A 6,166-nucleotide genomic window follows, 5' to 3' on the forward strand; every position below is an offset into this window, starting at 1 on the left:
CCCTACCGAGCTTCCATACTAGGTACTTCCGGAAACTATCCAAACTCCCAGTAACATGGGGACATGTCCTCTATCATCACTGAAAATTTCAGCGCTCTAGCTCAAGTCGTTTCTGAGATCAATGACGGACAAGAAGGTCCGCTGAATTTTAATAAAAGGGCGATAACTCTAGACCGGAAGTGATTTTTAAAAAATCCAAAAAATGGTATAAACTTCAGATGATCCTGCATCAACCCTGAAAATTTGAAGCAAATCCATCGAGCCATCTCTGAGAAATCTTCTGCACAAAATTTGTGCAGAGAAAAAGAATAATAATAAGAAAATTGAAAAAGAAACATAAGAATAATAGAAGGGTCTTCCGCTGGAGACGGAAGACCCTAATAATAATAATAATAATAATAAAGGTAAAAAAGAAACCGAAGAATAATAGAAGGGTCTTCCGCTGAAGACGGAAGACCCTAATAATAAAGGTAAAAAAGAAACCGAAGAATAATAGAAGGGTCTTCCGCTGAAGACGGAAGACCCTAATAATAGGGAAAAAGAAACCGAACGAAAACAATAAGGTCTTCCTTTGGAAACGGAAGACCTTAATAATAAAAATAGTGGAAAAGAAACCTAAGAATAACAAGAAGGTCTTCCGCTGAAGACGGAAGACCTTAACAAGAAGGTCTTCCGCTGAAGACGGAAGACCTTAATAATAATAATAAAAGTGAAAAAGAAACCTAAGAATAACAAGAAGGTCTTCCGCTGAAGACGGAAGACCTTAATAATCTTAATCATCAGAATCAGTAGAAGGTCTTCCGTTGGAAACGGAAGACCTTAATTATTGGATTATCACAAATCTATGTACGTTTCAGGAGGAGAATAATGTCTTTCCAGTAGGTGAATGGATAGAACAGCATGTACAATGTATCCCTATGTCGTGTATCGAGGAAAGTAAATATCATTTACAATATGTACATTAATTCAAGTTACATGTAAAAAAATTAATAAAAAATCTCTTTAAAGCATTATCTTTCTCCTTTAAAACCTATTAATATATGCTTAGAAAATGTTTTGTATAAACAACCTTAATTACAGAAATTGAATATCATATAAATCTGATGATTATTTGAGGGGGGATGCTCACTCCTCCATGGCACTTGATCCCATCTCTTATGTTTAAGAAATTTGTGCTTGCTCTACTCCTATTTTACTTGTTTGATGGACTTTTGAGCTTGAGTACTGTTCGTTATCAAGATATATTTCATTTTGTTTCCTTCTTTTAATATATATCTATGTTAAACTATTGGTATTTTTTTTTAAAAGGAATTTTGATATATCTTACCTTCTTCATGACTATATAAAAAACCCGTGATTATAGTTCTCAATCCGTCGAAAAATCTTCTGTAAAATTTATTTCTCAAAAGTAAATTTATACTTGAATTCAAAATAGACTTTTGCAAGAAGCACTGGCTTTTATAGTTGACGGTTTACTTGACATTTCAACCTGTATCATGTACAGAGGTACAGAATTGATAATTGATAGGCTAACCTTTCTAGTGGTCAAAGGTAGTGCCCCCTAATGTTGTTAGGGACATAACATGTGAAGGCCGGGAGCTGAGGGTAGTGTGATTGTCGTTTTCTTTAAGGACAACTGATTTATGCTTTGAAAAAAAACATTTATTTTGGCTAAATTAAATGTTGAGCAAAATCTTTTTATCGTAAAAGAGCTTCCGTACATTGCTCTAGTGTAAAAGTTAGCTGTCAACTATAAAGGTCAGCGCTACTCGCAAAAGTCCAATATTACATCTCGATAGAAAAAAGAAAATATTTTGATGAATGGTTTTCGTAGAAATAATAAGCAATATTTCAGTTTAAAACATACAAAAACTTTCATACCCGGTCTCATCTGTTGCATTGGTTGTTAATCCAAAATTTCTTTTCCAAGGAAGGGCACACGTATGTTTTGAATTTGTAACACTTGAGGTGGTATTGTAGAAGACGTTAAAACCGATAATCCATACTAAAGATTTAGAAAAATGTAATCTTGATTTTAAGAAAAACTATCCTTAAGAATAAATATTACTTAATATACAAATCATACAATGTCAAAATACTTTACCGAAGAAGCCAACAAATCGGTTCGATATTGAAATCATTCTTCAAATCTGCATCCACTTTCAAATTCTTCTTCTCGCTGACAAAGTTGATTTGTTTTAAATGCATTTAGTTATTGACACAAATATTTATTAACTTATCCGATATCACATTTTTAAACATTGTATAGGAGGAAGCAAACCCAATTCATTTATGATAAAAAGTCGAGTGGCCTGAATTCCTCACTCAATATTTCCGAATTGCCAAAATGAGGAAAGCGACATTTTTCTATTAATTATAGTTTCAAAACATTCTAGAGGTAAATTTGAATAACACGAAATAATTAAAATATATACTGCCTAAAATTTAATACCTGTAATGTATGTGTATTCCTTAATCGTCTTCTTTTCATACGCAACCCACTGCTTGGTAAACCACTCTTTGTCCCTGATGGTAAACTTAGTAGACAACAACTTAATTCACAATTCTATACTGTAGTGTGAAAGTATAAAATCTATGAAAGAGCCTAAATGGGGTTTATTTAGATCCTTGTGTAGCGATCTTTATGTGAGCGGATCAAGGGATCTGATTTTAATCAGATTGCGTTTATCTTACCTTTGGAAATTTGCAACCAGGAACTTCAATTTTTAGTGCATGCACGTGGACTGCACTGCACAAGCACCAACTTCTGTGACTGTGTAACGGCGTGTTGTCAGAATTGTTCAACATCAAATATGCTTTCAATGGTTTTTATTTTATCTCAGAACTGGAGATAATTCGATCGGAACCTTTTTTATTGAGAAATCCATTGGTGTTTTTGTAATAGGCTTTCGGAAATATCCAATAGATAGGAGACTATGCCAGGGCATCAACAATAGTGGGAAACATGGAATAATTAGCATACCCGGTGAAGCCCGCTATTGTTGATGTTCCTGGCATAGTCTCCTAACTAGACAGTGATTCCTTATATTTTCAATTTTACTTGAAATAACAATCTTTAAAAAAAAAACAGAATACTGTCAAAAGTAGTAGATTTGAAATGCACGAGACCTTCCATTTTATTTAATTGCTCCGCCCCATGCCGTCAAATTTTACTATAAAAAGTGGTCCCATAAAAACACGAAACAAATTTAATGATTGTTCAGTTACAGTAATTAAATATCAACATTTATGAAATAAACAAAAAAAATTTTAAATTATGATCAAAGCAAACTTGTTAACGTTAATTATATATGTGACCTTAATTTAGGTTGTCGGAAGAACAAGCACGTGTGTAGGCCACTTCTCCGCCGCCATATTGAATGCAATGTTGCAGTTGATGAAACAGGAGTTGGTCAGGAAAGCGATTTGTGAGGATGTTACAATAGCTGACTGAGGAAGTTGAGTTGCTTACGAATGTTAAAACAGCAGAGGAAGTTGAGTTGCCTACGAAGTCGGTGGTAATGACTGAGGGATGATGTCTGTATCAGGTAATGGAGCGTGGCTGTGCCAATTTCTCCACGTGCTCCAGATAGGCTGTTTACGGAAGTGGGGTTCCCTAGGCCTCGCTGATAGTTGACAGCGTTGCGCTACCGACTTGCTCCGAAGATAATTCATTACTTATTTTGTTTGTGAAAAGATATATCATATCTAATTACTTAGTAAACAATTAAACAAGACATCTATTTTTATTCTTCAGTGCATTTATACCCATTCATATGCACGCAGGTTGACATTTGACCTTTCAGTAGTATATAGATACAACAGGTATTACCACGATATTAATAAGATGGACTTTTGTAGTATTTATCAAAGAGAAAACAATTGGATATGGAAATATTTTCATATGATTTCCATTTTGTATACCACTGACTTCAGGACAGCATTTATTGAACGGCATCGTATTTATGTTTTTTTGTTTTGTTAATATTGTCCAAAGCCTGATTAATATGTGTCCGGTGCATGAAATTATTGAATTTGTCATTAATTATAAAATTATCAATCAAAAAGCAAACCTTCCATTGAGGTCTTATGATAGAAAGGTATCTTATAGATGTTTATCTTGTGCTCATACTAAATAGTTTTTTTTAATTCTAATAATAAATGCGGCTGATTTGTAAAGATCATTCGGTACTTTAAGGCGCTCATTTAAGTTCCAATTATATTGTCCTAAAATTTGTTGCTATATGTTATGACATCAGGCAATAATTTTGTTTCCATACCTTTATTATTTCGATTTTTGCATACACATTCCTCTTTGACTGAAGTATTTTCCTCCTTGAAACCATTTTGTGTGACACCGTTTGTACAGATCACATTTTGGTTGAAACTGCTGACTGTTTTATATTGCAAATATTGCTTTGTTGATTTTCTGAGCTCACAATGTAGATCATCAATATTCCGATCACCAATTCTATCTACATCTTTAGTCGCATGCGGAAAAATTATTGACGGAATATCTCGTTTTCCTTGCTTTTTTTTACACGAACAATTGGATATGTAACAAACTTCCGATCTCTCTACCAATATGCAAAGAAACATCACACCTTTTTCGTTTTTGTCTAGGACAGTAGAAAGTTTACAGTTGATATCTTTGGAACATTTGTCAAGATGAATTTTCAAACTTTCATCTGAAATGTTAAGAGGGACAAGAAGTTAGATAATTATTGGATTATCACAAATCTATGTACGTTTTAGGGGTAGAATAATGTCTTTCCATTAGCTGAATGGATATGATAGCATAAAACAGCAAGTATAATGTATTCATATGTCGTGTATCGCTGAAAGTAAATATTATTTAAATATTATTTACAATATGTACATTAATTTAACTTTAATAAATACTAATAACAAATCTCTTTAAACATAACTTTTTTTCTTTTCAGACCTATTATTAAATGCTTAGAAAGTGTTTTGCATAAACGACCTTCATTGCAGGGAAATTTTCGCCACGATTTATTTTCGCTCCTTTCGCCCACTCCTTGATTGGGCGAATTTAAAACGGGGCGAATTGAAAATACACCTCATAATTCCTTAAACAGAACTATGACTGGGCGAATTTAAAACGAGGCAAAATTGTTCACAAGTTCAATAGGGCGAAAATAACACGGGGCGAAAATAACCCTGTTATACAGTAAATCTGGTGATGTCACCTGATCCCACCTCTTATGTTTTAGAGATTTAATTGTGCTTGTTCTATTCCTATTTTTATTGTTTGATGGACTTTTGAGCTTAAGTACTGTTCGTTATTTTGATATATTTCATTTTGTTTCTTTCTTTAAATATATATCTATGTCAAACTACTGGTGATTTTTTTTAAAAACCAATTTTAATATATCTTACCTTCTTCATGACTATCTAAAAAACCAGTGATAATATTTCTCAAACCGTCGAAAAGTCTTCTGTAAAATTTATTCATCAAAAGTAAAATTATACTTGCATTCATAATACTACATCTCGATAAAAAATTAAGAAAACTTTTAGATGAATGGCTTTCGTAGACAAAATTAGCGCAATTCCAGTTTAGAACATAACCAACTTTCATACCTGCTCTCATTTGTTGCTTTGCTTGTTAATCCAAAATTTCCTTTCCAAGGAAGGACACACCTATGTTTTGAATTTGTAACACTTGAGGTGGTATTGTAGAAGACAATAAAAACAATCATCCACACTAAAAATTAGAAAAACGTCATCTTGATTTTTTAAAAAAAACTCTCATTTTCTTTTACAACTTTGAAAAAAAAAAATTGACTTAACATACAAATAATACAATGACGGAATAATCTGCCGAAGAAACCAACAAATCTGTTCAATTTTGAAATCATATTTCGAATCTGCATCCACTTTTAAACTGTTCTTCTTGCTGACAAAGTTGAAATGTTTCATATGCATTTAGTTATTGACAAAAATTATTAACTTATCCGATATCACATTTTTAAACCCTGTATGGAAGGAAGCAAACAAAATAAATATAGGATCAAGTTAAGTAACCTTAATCCCACACACACTAGTTAATGCTTTTCCGAATTGCTCAAATCAGAAAAACGACTTTTTTTCTTTTATTCATATATTTCTAAATGAATAATAAATCTCTATATTTACCCAAATT

The 6,166-nt window shown here is 32.6% G+C and overlaps 1 long non-coding RNA gene across 1 annotated transcript; it reads right to left on the bottom strand.

Moving 5' to 3' along the window:
• Window positions 1–1,004: 1,004 nt before the first annotated feature.
• LOC134240340 (uncharacterized) lies at window positions 1,005–2,250 on the bottom strand. Its single transcript, XR_009986410.1, has 3 exons — window positions 2,105–2,250; window positions 1,882–2,005; window positions 1,005–1,386 (listed from the first exon to the last, which is right to left on the bottom strand). It is a non-coding gene; the product is annotated as an uncharacterized LOC134240340 (long non-coding RNA).
• Between the last annotated feature and the right edge of the window lie 3,916 nt (window positions 2,251–6,166).

The sequence above is a fragment of the Saccostrea cucullata genome, unplaced genomic scaffold, assembly GCF_032062105.1.
Source record: "Saccostrea cucullata isolate Sc308-1 unplaced genomic scaffold, CSIRO_AGI_Scuc_v1 ctg7535, whole genome shotgun sequence".
Taxonomy (NCBI): Eukaryota; Metazoa; Mollusca; class Bivalvia; order Ostreida; family Ostreidae; genus Saccostrea; species Saccostrea cuccullata.